The sequence below is a fragment of the Carassius auratus genome, chromosome 27 (assembly GCF_003368295.1).
Source record: "Carassius auratus strain Wakin chromosome 27, ASM336829v1, whole genome shotgun sequence".
NCBI classification, from domain to species: Eukaryota; Metazoa; Chordata; class Actinopteri; order Cypriniformes; family Cyprinidae; genus Carassius; species Carassius auratus.
Window position 1 is genome coordinate 17,249,753 of NC_039269.1, and position 16,738 is coordinate 17,266,490.

The 16,738-nt window shown below is 37.9% G+C and overlaps 1 long non-coding RNA gene across 3 annotated transcripts in view; it reads right to left on the reverse strand.

The window, feature by feature from the left end:
• Nucleotides 1-5,206: 5,206 nt before the first annotated feature.
• Nucleotides 5,207-16,738, reverse strand: part of LOC113045700 (uncharacterized) — a 28,003-nt gene continuing 16,471 nt past the window's right edge. For 2 of the 3 annotated variants that reach the window (XR_003276020.1, XR_003276018.1), the window contains exons 2-3: nucleotides 8,729-8,952; nucleotides 5,207-6,338 (exon numbers count right to left, since the gene is read on the reverse strand). This is a non-coding gene — a long non-coding RNA (uncharacterized LOC113045700). Of the gene's footprint in view, nucleotides 6,339-8,728; nucleotides 8,953-15,481; nucleotides 16,261-16,738 lie in introns of those variants that run through there. The other variant, XR_003276019.1, reaches the window with a different exon arrangement.

Below are 16,738 nucleotides of genomic sequence, written 5' to 3' on the forward strand. Positions count from 1 at the left end.
ATGGTGAGACTGGTAAGAGAAAAGAAAACAGAGATGGGGGAGGGATCAGGGATGCGATCAGCAGGAAACAGCTGAGGCAGAAGGTACGGTGATCCATCACATCCTGCCTAACTGGCTCAGGTGCTTCACATCCTCCCAGACATGTTAGATAAATGATTGTCTCTCGGGGGCCAAGGGGCTTAGAAACTGGAGTTTTAGGTCCCAGTGGATTCATACCAACTTATGACCAGTAATATTTATTTATTTATTTATTTATTTATAATTTTTATTTTTTTTGGGGCAACTGGGAAAATGTAACGGGGGAACTGTGTTGATGTGACAGCGCTAGCCACTGCATTTTTATTTAGCTGGTCTGCACACAAATCTGAGGACTAGAGGAGAAAAAATGACCTTGAGAACATTGAACCAGTTTGCGTGCTTAAAGCAGGTCTAATAAATCCTCCTTGCTGTTCTCATGGGGATGTAAGAGTCACCTCCTTTTGTCCTACAGACCTCCACAAGACCCTATTTTACTTTTCCCGAAACACACAGCATTGGTTCAGAGGGTTTACACCAGTATCGATCAGTTTTCATCTTCCTCAAAGAGTCACTGTTGAATATAAATGACTGCGTGACCTCTGTTTAACACATCAGTATTCAGTGAGCTAGCCTCTGGAGCAATTCACTCAACAGAAGAAAGAGAAGGCGGCGAGCTTTTATTCTTCTTGAACATCACAGCATTCTACAGGGTATTGGGGGTATTAGGTGCTGAACTCTTGTCTTGAAGATTATACAAAAATCAACCTGTGGTCAACGATCAAACATTGGTCTGTGATGCTGGTATTGATCTCAAGCAGGATCCTGGTGCTGCTTGAGAATTTCTTGTGATTCTGTGAAACAGCTTGAAGGAAAATCACAATCAGAAAGCCATTAACCTGGCATGTACTTTATATGGAATCTATATTTAAATCTATACTCTATGATCTACAAGTATTGAATGGTGATCTATGCCAAACCAAGGGATCAGATTAATCAGTTTTTTTTTTCTTTTTTCAAATTCACAATATTTTGATCCTGTTCTTCCTCTAAATTCTCCCCCTCACAACATCTCTTAATCAATTTTCAGACACTTTTATCCAAAGCACAAACAATGAGCTGGTATTCAGTATTTTCTCAGCTTTATTTACTATTATTGTTTTTTTCTGAGTATCTTTTATTTGATATTATTTGATATGTGTGTGTGTGTATAAAATATGAAAATATATAAGGCGGAACTACATATACGCACAAAATGATCCAGAATTCCATCATAAAAAAAGATTAATTAAATACAGTTTCATTTAAAAGTAGAAATATAATGTACATTTTATTGATTTATTTATTTTAGAAAACTACTTTTGAGTAAGAAAAGAAGACTGTTTATCCGAGCCTCAATCAGAAGAGTTTTCATTCAGTTTCTCTGAATGCAGTCAGACATCACTGAGCGATTGGCGCCGAGTCAGCGGGAGCCGTCTGGTCACCCCAGAGAGCGAGCGAGCCTCAGACTGTCAGCACATTCTCACCGCCTCCACTCCACTACAGGTCTGTGGACCGAGAGAGATGTCAAAGCATCCCTCTGCTGCTATAACTTCAGTGACAAGTGCTTTAACAGGGGTTGAGGTGCTGCGTTGTGACCGCTGTGTGAACTTTACAGGCCATGTAAACACTTTAATGTAACACAACACTAGGCAAACAACTATTGTAAATCATGAGGTCATTACATGTTCATTACTGGATTTAATTCTGTAGCAGTTCAGGCATTACAGCCACATTCATCATTCTCTTGCAAATTATATACAAGTGACAGGTGCTTCATTCCTGACCTGACTCCACCGCAGCTTTGGTCAGCCAGGGCCAGAATAATCAAACTCAGATTGACCCGAACGATGGCTGTCGAGTCAGCACAGTGGCTCGCATTAAGGGTTAATTTCATGAGGGTTTATTAAGGCATTCAGGCCAAAGGGCCATAACGATGAGGGAATGCCTCAGAAAGGTCAAGGTGCTTTTCCTCCCATCTTTTTCATTCATTGTACTGAACAAACTAATCCTATTTCACAGTTCTCTGCCTGATTCTGGCTGGTCAGTCACAATATTCAGTAGTCAAATATGTTTGAATAATAGCCCCTAAACTATTATGATTTCCCATATCTGCAATAATGTCTTAAACAATCAGAAGCATTTTTCTTCTCACGTTATAATAAAACCTCAAAACCATATTTTGAAATATTTTAGCTATTATTATTTCCTTATTATAATCCTTCAATCACATGGTCTCGAATAAAAACAATAAAAACTCAAAACAATATTTCAAGTCAATTTATGCATTTATTTGGCAACAGCACGGTAATATGCGGGACATCTTCGAGTCAGCCGGTCACTGTAACAAAATAAACCCCTTCAGGGGCTCAACCTGATCACCCTGTCAGAGTTTATTTAGTGATAATGACCAACTGACTATACATTACCTCTTACATATTTCATTTAAACAAAGTAATAGTCTTGACATTCATGGTTACATTTGTAATTTTACATTTCATGTCTCTGTAAAGGCGCCAACACTCCCCCAGCAATAACAGCAGACCACAATTCATCATATGAGGTTCTCCAGGAATAAGAGGAACAGCGTAAACATGAAAACTGAGACGACAGGGAGACGAGAACATACAGAGGTCAGGCCTCTAATCATCTGACCCAATCAATAATTAACCAAGGTCACCTTTGATGACGGCGAAGCAATGTCACACATATTATTTACACAAACCACTACATGAAAAGACAGTGGTGGAGATGGATGGACAGAAAGTAATTTAGGACCAGTAAACTGATCTTTCTTAAGAGACAGCATTCATATACACTTGTTGGTCACGTCAAAGAAATGTTTCTGAGGAATCTGACCAGATTTGCTCTGTGATGCAGCAAACTCCTGGGTAGTTCCCATTCGATGAATCACCACCGAGCTGGAACCTGTATTATAAATGCAGTTCACTCAAATGCCACAAGAGGTTTAAAGAGACATTCATCTTAGAGGAAACAAAGTGAGCCAATCTCCATGGGAAGGTTTGCGGTGAGAGAGGACCGAGGAGTGTAAATGCCAGCAGTCGAGCGTGACGGGACCTCTCGTGCTACGAGGCAAAAGAGAGAAAGTTTGAGGCAAACTAGAGTCTTTGTTCATATTCCACGTGGCAGAAGGGGATCTCCTTGCTCTCCCTTACTCTGACGCACTTTCACTACACTTAACATACGGGAACAGATACAGATAAATGATGCAATGTCAAGCAATCCAGAGGGATCAAGGCTGCCAGAAAAAAAAGGATAAAGTCCTGACTGCTGGACACCCTGCTAACCCTGTGATGAACCCTCATCAGCAAAAACTTGACTATGGATTGCAAACAAATTTGCAATAGGTTGGTTTGCACATGACGCCACTGATGATGTGCAAAATGCAGCTGGAAGGCAGGAAGTGATTTTTCTCCATTATGAATCACTAGCAGTAACTCAAAATGCATGTGTTTTGCGTTGTTTATGGATGCTCAAAATGGCCAAACCGAGAAACCATAAGGAGATTTTATAGTGTACGAAAATCAGTCAAGAAACTGCTTGAAAAATGCAAGAAAATGTGGCTTGTAAACCTGCGTCTACAGTTGGGAGGAGCGGAGCCGGTGTTCTGACAATGTGTGCTACCTCCCATTAAAACAGATCGTAGCATAATTTAATAGCAAAAAGTGCTTCCTATCAGATATAACTTGCAGCATGATATTTTTAAAATGTGAGGCTTAATTAACATCTAAACAGGTCAGTACATTTTGTAATATAAGTCTCTAAATAATATATAATTCCTGCAGTGGTATGGCTTAAAGACATCTTTGGATGCAAAATTCAGTTTTACTTGTCGTATGAACATGAATGTTTGTTGGAGGTGTATGTGTAAACATCCACCCTATAATGATACAATTCCCTGTTTTAAAATCCCCTTTCTCAAATCAGGCCGTTCTGAGATTCCAATCAGTTAGTTGACTGACAAGGCCCTAAGTGAGCTGTGAGCGGTCCGCCATTGTGTCGACGCCGGTGCAGGGGAAGACAAGAATGGCTCCTAACTGATTGAGGTGTTTTGTTGTTGGCTGTAATAATCAACATAGCAGTTGTCATTTACTCCCGACATCTGAACAGCTGAAGATGCACAGGATTAATGATACTTTTGTTTTTGAAAGGAATGTGCTGAACCCCGACCTGCCTAAAATGTTCACATTTTGTGTGCTAGTTATCAAGTTTTGTGCCAAAATGCGGCTAAAGTTCACAGTCTGCTCATCACCTCAGAAGAGAGGGATGGGGTCAGCAGAGCTCATTAGCATTTAAAGGGACCGGCAACAATACAGCTTGCTCTAAGAAGAGCTGTTTTTGACAGGTTAAAAAACTGTTTTTTATACTTCTATTGAGAAATTTTATTCAAAGCATGTTATAGACTTTTCATTAAGACTAAAGAATCAAATCAGCTTGTGGAAAAATGGCATCCGATGACCCCTTTAATCTTCAGCATCATTACTCTAGTCTTCTGTGTCACATGATCCTTCAGAAATCATTCAAATATGCCAATTTGGTGCTCATGTAACAAGTGTGAATATTATCAATGATGAAAAAAAGTTGTTTTTTTTTGCGGGGGAAAAAAAAATATATTATGTTTATGTATAGAAAGTATAAATTCCTGTATACTCATTACATTTTCTTTGAAACAGTAAAGAAATTAGCAATGTTACAAAATACTCATCACTTGTTTTGATCACTTGAATGTATCCTTGCCTATTAAAGTTAATAATTTTTAAACAGTAATATGTACACATTTAATTTAAATAAATAAATAAATATATATTCGGCCCTACAAAGACAAAAGACCTTAACTCACTCAAGTGTGAAACTGAGAAAAATTACTAAAGTTTACTTATCCAGCCAAATTAAATATAGATAAGCCACTGGAAATTGATTGACAACATTTTTACCCCTATTTTGAAGTTAATGTACTCTGCCTTTGCATTGTCTGCAAAACGTGAGAAGTCACACCAAGGTAAAAAGCAGTAACTTCAACATTATCAATATTTGTTTGCTGATCACCATTTACAAAATCATTATAGCAACACCTGTATAAAATCTAGTGATCATGGACTATCTTGTAGGCTATTGCATATAGTAATGTTATAATAAAGTTTTTTTTTTTTTTTTTTTTTTTACATAACAAGCAGACTAAAAGTTAAACATGTGAGTGGATGCTCAGGAACGTAAAAGAATGCTAGCATAATTGCTTTTATATTAACATATATGAAATAGCCTAACCTAAAAGAATGACTTGTGGATTGCTGTCCAACGCATCCAACTATAAATGTCAGCCTGGTGAATAAAATGCATTACAAAAAGAAAAAGAAGATCTTTAAAGGTTATTCACAATTATTTATTATATTTATGTATTATATGGAGCTGTATAACAGAGTATACGTGTTATATGGAGCTGTTTGGTAGATTGCAATCTATCTTCCGTTCAGCAGGTGTTTTCCAAAATGGCACTAAAGTGATGTGGGGAGAGACAGAGGAAACTTGTAGAATAAAGTCATTATTTTTGTTTTCTTCTCATACAAAAAGTATTCTTGTCGCTTCATAACGTTACGGTTGAACCACTGAAGGCAGATGGACTATTCTGACGATGCTTTACATACTTTTCTGGACCTTGGCAGTTTAGTTTACTTGTCAGTCTATGTGACAGTCACAAGCCTCCAGGTTTTCATCCAAAATATCTTAAATTGTGTTCTGAAGACAAATCTTTTACCAGATTGGAACGACATGGTGGTAAGTGATTAATGATAAAAGTTTCATTTTGGGGTGGAGTATCCCTTTAAGTGGTAAACCATCTTTATATAACTCCACTATTCAATGCATCACATTCTCTTCAGGACTCTCATTAGTCCATTTCTCTGAGCCATCAGCACAGCTGGTCTCGCAGGTGACAGCAGCATGTTGTCACGTTACATCACAGCCTGTTTCTAAAAATACCTGGCCATGTTGGTCTTACGAAAGCTAAGACTTGTACATCATTACTAGTAAAAAGCTCAGAATACATGGCAATGAATCAATCACACTGATTTTAAACAGCAAACTTGCACATTCACCTGCTCTAACAGAGACAACGTCATCCCTGTTTCAAACGACTGTCACTTCAAAGTTGTGACCAAATATTTGCTGACATTGACGGAGTGTGTGTCCTTTTCGGTGTGTTTGCTTGCTAGTTTCCACTGAACTGGCCTTCTTCAGAGAGGTACACGTGTGCCTGGCCTGCTGCCCTTAGATAAAGAACAGAGAGAGTTTTAGCGACAGGGGAGGGAAATTAAAGGAAAAAAGTGATAAGAAAAAGAAATTGTCTGGAAAACTAGAGGATGTGAGAGGGTCAGATGAGTTCAGAAGCAAGATACAACTGCACAGAATTGAGAAATGTTGACCTAACAGCTTGTCTTTTGGCAAAACAAATAGGCACAGGCTGCATGTGGCAGTTGAATCCGGGAGCCCCTTAAAGGATGTGTAACCTGTCATACTACATTTAATGCTAAAAAGCTGTGAGGAAGTTGGCATTAAGAAACAGGACCTTCGAGACAAGACCACCCAGAAACGATAAAGTACAACATGTCCCGTGACAGAGGTCAGAGACCACTTTACCAAGGAATTCAGTCTAATTTGAATACTCCAGTCGAGGGTACGGATAACAGATACACAACCTCTTCAATGTAAAAGAGGAAGCACCTGACATTTAAACAAGAGGGTGGAAATATTTAGAGAACTGTTCTTTAAATTTGGGTAACATCTAGCCTGCCAGGCAGATTTGGATTCATTTCATCATTCATAATGCATGCAAGTTTGTTTACAATTCATAAAACCCTTTAGCTGCCCTGCTGTCTGAGATTCATGGTTTCTGTTACACAGGCGGTCACATGGTCTCGGTGGCAGTCAGAGCAAGAGGATTATGAGAGAATCCACTGACGAAACAGTCTAGCCAGATTAGACGTGCCCTGCGTTGACCTCCACCCCTCAGTGTTATTAGAGAGGACTGGCGGCATCCCTGGTGCTCATATTAATCTAAACAGAGGCTTCTCAATCCCCAAAAACCAGATCTAAAGCAATTCCATTAACCTGGGCTTTAGCAGAGATGCACGGGAAAATCCTCAGCCCAAGAGGAGTAACGGCTAGTCCTACTTAAACCATCTCACTATATATCTACAGTCACCTAATCATTAAAACATAAGGGCATTATAACCTTTGCATTATCCATAGATTTTAAATGCATTCACAGATTAATACGCATTTTATTATTATAACACACTTGGTTCACTCTGGGGTTACACGCTGCATACAGTGCTTAAAGGGGGGATGAAATGCTCGTTTTCACTCAATATCCTGTTGATCTTGAGTACATTCAGAGTAGTACTGCATCCTTCATAAATCCAAAAAGTCTTTAGTTTTATTATATTCCTAAGAGAAAGATAGTCTATACCGATTTTTCCTGGAAAAACACGACCGGCTGGAGGCGTGACGTGTGGGCGGAGCTAAAGAATCACGAGCGTGAATAGGCTTTTGCGTTGAGAGCATGTGGAAGCTGTGACATTACCCAGAGCCGTTGAAAAACATATTAAAGGCTCTGACATTACCGTGAGGGAAAACCCATCATCCAAAACAAACCATGGCTTACAGTCAGATTCAGCCGTTTATTTATGATCCAGAATCAGATCCAGAGGCTGAAACTGAACGAGAGCAGCAGCAGCAACGACTCGCTCCGAGCGGGGCTCGAACCCGGGTCTCCGGCATGGGAGGGGACGCACTAACAAGGAGGCAGAGATATTTGAAGCAGTTTTACTCACCGCCTGCGGTTCCAACACACGATCGTGACCCTTTTTCCTTGGGATTGCATCATCCTTAAGAAATAAACGATACGCAAATCCATCGTCAAACTGGGCCTTGTGAACAAGCATCTTCGAAATGCAGGGAACAAACACAAACACTTGAACAACTCCGTTGATGCTCTGTAAAAATAAACTCCATCCACTGGTCCCTTAATGCTGTTTTTTTTTGGTAATCTGTGCAGGGTTGTCTTGCCCTGGCAACCAAAAACACACTTCTTTTGTGACTTTTCGCAACGCTCTCGCTCTGATCAGTGAATCGCTCTGATCAGTGAAATGTCTGTGCTGCTCAGCCTCGCTATACGGGAGCACGCGCTCTTCCGGCAGAAGTGCCCTTAAGACCCATATAAGGAAATTCCGCTCCATCTAACGTCACACAGAGCCATACTCGAAAAAAACTTTCCGAAACTTGTGACAAACCGGAAGGAGTATTTTGGGAACAAAAATACTCCTTCAAACGTACAACTTAATTTTTGAAACTTTGTCCATGTTTATCATGGGAATCCAACTCTTTAACAGTGTAAAAAAACTCAGTATGCATGAAATAGCATTTCACCCCCCCTTTAAACCCTTCAAACAAAGAAAAACATCACGGAGACCTGTTATGAATGTTAACAATAATGATAAATATATAAGTGTACATATATATATATATATATACAAAAATACTTGGTTGATCCCTTTCTGAAGACTTAAGCTTTTACCACCATTAGACCAATTTACCACCAATTCACATGGATGCAGTGTTTTGTGAGCAGTATGTGGCACATAGAGGTGGATCTCACCTATTTAACATATCCAGTGACATCAGCGCTATGGTTTAAATGAGGTTGATGGCAGTGACTCATGGCTTCAGCATGAGGTTGTTCTCTCTCATGCTGCCTAAACACAGTCCAAGTTCAGTCCAGTCCTCTGAAGGTCATGCTGTCCGGTGTAGGTCTCTTATCTCACAGGACGGCCTCTTCGCCGTATTCCTCACTGGCAGGGTGACTGATGCTAGGACTGGATTCTAGAAAACAAATAAACGAGTGTGAGAGAACAGAAAGTACAGTGTGACCTGCAAAGAAGCTTGACTAAAAACATGGTCTGTATTCCCTAATATTGAATCATGTAATTTAGCAATGATGGATGACCAGCTGCACTTTATGTGATTACTGTCAGACAGCAGAACAAAACATCAGACAGTGTTAAAGGATCTGCATCATTATAATCCAAATTAAGGTAAAGGCGAGTGTAAATGAGTTTCTGATCTATAACTGTAACATAAATCTGTAGTGCATGATAAAGAGGAAATGCCTGGCAATATGGTAAAAGAGACAGTGAGAAACATTCATGGTTGTATGAAGCTGATTTTATTCATTTGTTTAGCACATGTTAAACTCGATTAAGAAGATGGAGCACACTGGCCTACAGCCAAAGGTGGGATTGATCACAAGTATTACAATATGCTTCATTGAGATGCTCTCTGCTTATTTAACAGCATTACAAATGTGCCAACCATAACTAACAGATGTACAAACAGGAGAACCTGAGAAAACCACTCAACATTAGTCTCAATCATGAATACTATAAATAAGACCATTTAACAGGATTAATCTGACCTTTGTGACCAGCTCTGTACATCACAAACGCAACAAAGCATCTGAACTTGAAGAAAAGTTTAAAGGGATAGTTCACCCAAAAATAAAAATACCATCATTAATTCCTCACCCTCATTTTGTTCCAAACCCATAAGACCTTTGTACATCTTTGGAGCTCAAATTAAGATATTTTTGATAACATCTGAGAGCTTTCTGACTCCGCAAAGACAGCAAAAGAAACTACCACGTTTAAGGCCCTGAAAGGTAGTAAGGATATTGTTAAAATAGTCAGTGACTTCAGTGGTTTAACCTAAGTTTTATGAGGCTACAATAATACTTTGTGTTGAAAGAAAACAACTTTATTCAAACATTTCTTTCAATATATATATTTTATTCTTTTGGGTGATCTATCCCTTTAAATGCTTGACTAAAGAAGAAAATCTTGGTCAGTCTGAACACCTTCCGAATTTCAATTCCACAAATACTGTCCTCATCTGCAATACTGTTTGTACGATCACATTTAAAGGAGACGGGGAGAAGTAGCAGAAAGAGAAGTGGAAAGAGAAACAACTAAAGAGCAGCGAATAAACATTCTCCAACAGTGAAGAGTGCACTCCATATTTATGTTTTTTCCTAGAAGGATTTTTCCTAGAACTCCACTGTGTCATTTGACAGAATGTACAGAAAGTCCAATCGACCGCAGTGTCTGGTTAGCAGAGTCTGTATTAAAAAAGACAGTCGAGATTTGCTCTTGCAGTAAATGATCCTGATCTTCTGTTTATTTTCATTTTGGCCTTGAGACATTACTCCACATTTGTGTGCTAATCACAGTGCTGACCTGAAATGCTCCAGGACCGCAGAATATTTTGTAGTACATTACCACACAGCTGTAGCACAGACGCTGTTGCTCAAGTTTCACTGTAAGCAAGAGATCTCCCTAGAGAAGGCTTCAAATTCTCAGCTTCAGTGTGCTTTGTGCTCGTGCTTTCAGGCAAATTACGTCAGAGAGCGGGATTCACATGGATTCAGCAGTTAAAAAACGTAGCATATGTAGTTATGGATCACTACATCTCAGACACCACATTAATTTATCTTTATTATTGAATTAAGGTCTTCAACCTCAGCCAAATCAACTAAGATTTTGAGCTGGAAAATATATCAGGCTGCATGAAAATCCCTTAAAATGTTCATGGTCTGCAATAGATCGTCTTACATCATTTAAATCCACAAAATTCACCACCACACACGCCGTTGTTACCGATTCCATCACTGGACTTTCAGTTACCCCCAATAACAACAATCCACAATGAGGGGAAAACCCTGACAGGAACGAGTTAGTGAGGGAAGTGCGATCCAAAACATTCTCGCTTTCCACTCCTTTTCTCCCCCACCATGTGCTTCTCTTTCTTTTACTCTTTTTTTTCTGCCTTTCACTTTTTACAAAGTCTGTATGAGCTCACATGCACTTCATTATGATAAATATTTTACGTCCTCTTTCAGACAAGCAAGGTCATTGCAACTGTCAAGGAAAGTACTAGGCCTTCTCAGGACTCCATCTAAATGGGGAATTTGGTTCGTCACTGATTACATAACCCACAAACAGACGCTGTTTCTCGTGTGCAGCAGAATCTAAGGCCCATTTTATTTTCCCCCAAATTTCATGTTTTCTGTATTAATTGTTCTGTATTCCATTTTAATGATTTAATTAAATGTAAATACATTTAAATTTAATTTAGTAAGAAAAAAAAAATAAACGTATATTAAGCAATTATTTAAATTTTTTCAATAGTAGTGTGCTATGAATTTTTTTTCTTACATTTCTTTTCTTAATTTATGATTTAATACAAATTAATCTTGCAGCTCTGGAGATGACGTTCATGTGGAATTCTGTAGCATTCTACATTAAATTCCATTTTAATGGCTGGATTCTTCGATTTCGTCTACATTTTCCACACTGCAGAAATCATAGGGGCCTAAGAAACCGCAACATTCAGAGAGCCATGTCTGCCGCGAGAGTAATATCCCACAGCAAGCAAACAACAACAGAGTTCTGACCACAACCAAACCCTGGCACCCAAACACATCCTCCTACCATAATATTGACTTCCTCTCTCAGTTGTTTCGAATGGACACTGTGAGAGAGGCGGTGGTTTCCACTAAAGGAGGACTCTATGTTTAGTCTTAAGCAAGCATGTGTCAACTGTGAAGAAAGAGAAACAGGTAGGCTCCATGTGAGAAAACCTCAAACACGGCACATAACAGTCACAGTTGTTGTGAAAGTGGACACATTTTCCTAACTAATGGGAAAGTTCCCTCAAAAATTAAAACACTGTGGTCATTTACTGTAGTTTCTTTATTCTGTGAAAAATTGAAGTTGGTTTGGTCATATCAGAGCTGCTTTTTTTTCCCATACAAGAGGACGGTGATTTATAGATCTAAATTATGAAAAGGAAAAACGCACCTTAAGCGTACTACTTGTGCCATACATTCTTTGTGCATATTCTATGCATATATTAATATATTAGGTGTTCCACAGCCATATGTCAGTCTTGTGTTGGAAACAAACAAATATTTAAGCAGAATTTTTCACTTTAATGCACAACTAAATGCATGGTTGCAAGACAAAAAAATATATAACTTAATAAATTAAAATTTCTGTGTGAATGTGTAGTGACTCAATTAAAATTGTCTTTTTAACTTTAGAAATATCCAAATGAAAAATTGCACAAGACTGGATAAGGAGAGTACTGTAAATGTTAAAATTAAGTGTTATTTTCTGTCTTTTGTTTAGTGAAGGGAAAGACCTGTTGGTGTTTAATGCTGTTATTTTTGACATTTAAAAGAGCCCCTGTTGTGTTGTGGTTATACCATTGTGCTAAAGAGTAAACCACATGCAAGTAAACACTATTGACTCTATTAGCAATGACTGCGGTAATGCCAGAGACAAGTAACATCTTGTTTATTAAATACACCTGCTAAATCAGTTACATCTAGCCTGTGCTAGGATAGCTGGGCATTTCAGCTCAAAACCTTTGTTCAAGGCACACAAATCCATTAGTTGGAAGAACTTCATTTTTCTGAGCAATTAACTTAAATAGTGTTCATGTTATTAATTAATTATTAAGTTATTAAGATTAACTCTAACTAGTTTGTGGGTTAAAGGGGTCATATAAAAGATCATTATTTTGTGTATTTGGGGTAACAGAATATGTTGACATGCTTTAATGTTCAAAAAACACATCATTTTTCAAATATTGTACATTATTGTAGGTCCTCTACGCCCCGCCTCTCTTCAACATGTAGTTTTCTACAAAGTCCCTCCTTCTGACAAGCACAGTCTGCTCTGATTGGCCAACTGACCCAATGTATTGTGATTGGCCGAACACTGCAAGCACTTGTCGGAAATGTAACACCCCTTTTCATAATTGCAAGCTTCATCTTTCAAAATAAATGTAAATACAGTTAATAATGTCCTTAGTTTTACCATCAGTTCAAGTCAGAAAGGGAACAGAGTCGTGAGACAGACACAGTGATGAAGCTCTTATGTGTTTGCAGTACACAAGCCACGGAGGGTTAAGACCGCTAGCTGTCTGTCTGTCTGTCTGTCTGTCAGGGATCTTATCTATTCACAATCAGCTTGTAACACTCCAAAGAGAAAGGAAAACTTGAAATCACATCAGATGACCCCTTTAAACATAATTTTGTTAGAAGCTGCCATGCCTCAAAAGAATTTTGATGCAAACTGTAGCATTATTTTTGTTGAGCTAACATTGTTTTAGCATATAATCATGCACTAAACTTATACTATCTGTGGCTTTAAATACTGTTTAAAGTTGATTGGATTCTGACTGACTGTTAATATTCATATGGTTCAGTATATGTTATCTTTATAGTTGTTAGGTAGACTAATCTCCATGCCTATCTGCATAGGATTAGAGTAAATATTATGGCTTTACATTTAGAGTAATAATTCATGGTGTGAATTATCGTTCTTAATGTGAATAGGTCTTTAATCCTTATGTAAAAAGACAGCTTGCAAAAAGCTGGAAAATATATTGGATAAAGTTGGATAAAATGCAGCAGAGTAAAATAGATTACAACAAATCTTTCATTTGTCAGAAAGTGCTGTGGATCAACAATAAATGAGCATTTCTCCCTTTACTGTTAGTCTTGATAAAAAAATAAAAAAAATAAAAAAACAATAAGTACGATACACTGTTTCTGAAATCTGGATTGATTCTGAAAGTTTCCATTCAGTGTCCAGTACATCCCAATCCTGATTTATAATACTGTACGCTGGTGTTGAATCTTGAGAAGGAATCTGACCTTGTCTTTTGTCCTTGGCTTGCACAGAGGACAAGTCCACTTAGCTAAATTTGGCCTTACCTGTCATTTATGGAGCTGATGCAATGCAATAAAACTGGCAGAAAATCAGAAACGACTGGCGATGACCCTGACAGGTCAAATAACAGTTTACCAGCGATTATTTTATGGGTATAGAAGTGGAAAACACTCAACATCCCGATGCCAAAATAATCTCACAAGGTACACAAAGCAATGCACAAGGACTCTCAAAATGATTGATGCCTTTACAATACTGACAGTCACATCCCTTTAATATTTCGGAATGATAAAGCATGAGGATCAGTGCGATTCGTAAAAGACACCATCTACGTGTATATGCAAATTTCCCAACTCTCAAAAACAACAGCACTCTAAGACTTGACAAAAACAGGGACTTTCAGTTATTTCTTAACATCAGCCGTTATTTCCCAACAGATTCCTGCATGAGCTGAGTGATAAAGCGAGTGTTTGCTGGTATTTGGGTTTGTCTGTGCAGGAGGAGCACTGAGATTGGCTTCCAGGGAAAGAGCCATGGCTGTTACCCAGCAGCTCAGTCGGATTGATATTACAACAGACCTGTCAGCTCTATCAGAAAGACAAGTGCTTTCTGTTGGAGAGATAACGCCAACACAGATCTGTACAAAACTCTTCTGTCTCACCTATCTCTGCTGCTCATTACGGTTCATATCTGGGTGGGAAGGACTTCCTGTTTTTATCTTACACACAAGCACAGGCCATCTCTGTTCTGACTGTTAGACACTACACACAAACACAAACACACTAGGGTTGGGTCAATTAGTCAATTACTGAGGTCTACAAGTAACTAAATAAAAAGTGCATATACTGATGATAATTATATAAACTAAAAACTTCATTACAAATCAATAACTATATATTTTTAAATATGTTTCTATGATTGTATGACTATCTCTTGCACTGGATCTTAGATGGTTTTTCTGCATCTCACGCTATGTGGGCTCATTTTAAATCGACAAGTCATTATAAAACACAGAGTTAAAAAGTAAAAAAAAAAGCATGATCGGGGCTTTGTAACATGCTGTTTTTCTACAACATGCATCCTGTGTGAACACACCTTAAGAAATGTGTCTGATTGGAGTTTGGTGGATATACCCCAAGTCTAATAATACAGTTAAAAAAACAAACAAAAAAAAACAAGTAGATGACTAGATGTTCAGACAACCTACTAACTAGTCAATTATGACATTTTACGAATGACGCATTCAGCATTATAAATAGCACAGTGTTTGAGCTCAATATGGAACCCCTTAAAGTCTTTCTTGAAGTGTCAGAGGGGTTAATTCCTTATAAAAAGAGTGTGGTGATGATTCTCAGAATTGCTCATGTGCTGAGGTTTTAGATGTGTGAAGGACAGCACAGGAAGCGCTGGGTATTTTTGAAGAACTAGGCCCCCGTTCATCTGTTCTACCTCCTACTTTCGCTCTTCATTTCTTTACTCTCTGCTGAGGGACTTGAGGTTTCTTGTAATTGAATGCCCAAGAGAGAATCACTTTCTATGATGAGATATCAATGTTTTCCCCAGGCTGACAGAAATAGTGTCGGTTCGTCACAGCACCACTGTGTACGGTGATTTACCTGAGACTGAAACATGGGAAAAAGAACAAGCTCCATTATGAAAGTTAAAGGGACTGCTCACATCCGCTATATTTTTCTCTCATCCTACAAAGAAACAAAACAAAAAAAGGAAATTATAGTCATAAGCAGATTTCACTCAGTTGTTTGCACAGGGTTCTGTAGGTCTATGAGCTTAAGAGAAGATAAAAGGTAAATATTTAAAAGAAATTATTAAAAAAGATGAAGTTATCCCCTAATTTGTCTACTACTTATCAAGATGGAAAGAATAAATGAACTCACTTGATCTCACAAAAGGCAGAGGATGTTGCACAGTGATCTCACACAGGAAATACAACCTGTCAACTACTAGCATAGTTTTTAAACCTGCCATTTAAAGCCCCACAAGAGTTTCACTTCATTTTCTTCTCAGTCATAAGTTTAATTCCAATACCCTCCTTGTCACCAGCTTCTAATACCAAGCAACCTGGCATAGTTCACTCAACAATCAAGCTTTATTAGTTTGATTTAAAAAAGAAAACAATCATTTAAAAGCTACACAATATTTTTGGCAGATTTTGAGAGTCTTCTTAGTTGGTATTTACACTTTTAGAGTACACTTTCCTTAATCAGCTTTTTGATCAGGTTTACAGTATCGAAGTCTACTTTCAATTTAAAACATGGTTATGGTTAACTGTAATGCCCTGCATAAAAGGTCAGATAAAGGTTAAATTAACCATGATAATAGAGATAATAATCAGGATTTCATATTAAACAGGTATATGATAAACAAAAGAAAGCCACTACCGTTTATTATTTTATTGTAGTGTAGAAAGATAAGCAGTTCCTGTAAATATTAACATACGCTATAGCTTTCATTTCTTTCCATGAACAAAACCACTGTAAAGAAATGACATTTGTGGGTAATATGAAATAAAACAAAAACAGATGATACTGAATAACAATGAAGAAAAGAATATTAGAAAACATTCTTTCAAATTTAAAAAAATCATAAAAAAAAATTCCATTCACCAGATAAAACCATGATTAAAACCACTGTTTTTGTGTGTGTGTGTACACACAAAGACCATAACGGATCACATTTGAGATGATCGGAATAACTTTATATCCAAAGTGTGACTAAAAGACAAACTTTATTAACAAGCATTATTTGCCATTTTAAAGCCATTTGTAATTAGATTTATTTATAGGCCATAAAGCATCATAGAACACACAGACAGAGGAAGAGCATGTGATACACAGTCTTATGTGATTAACAGT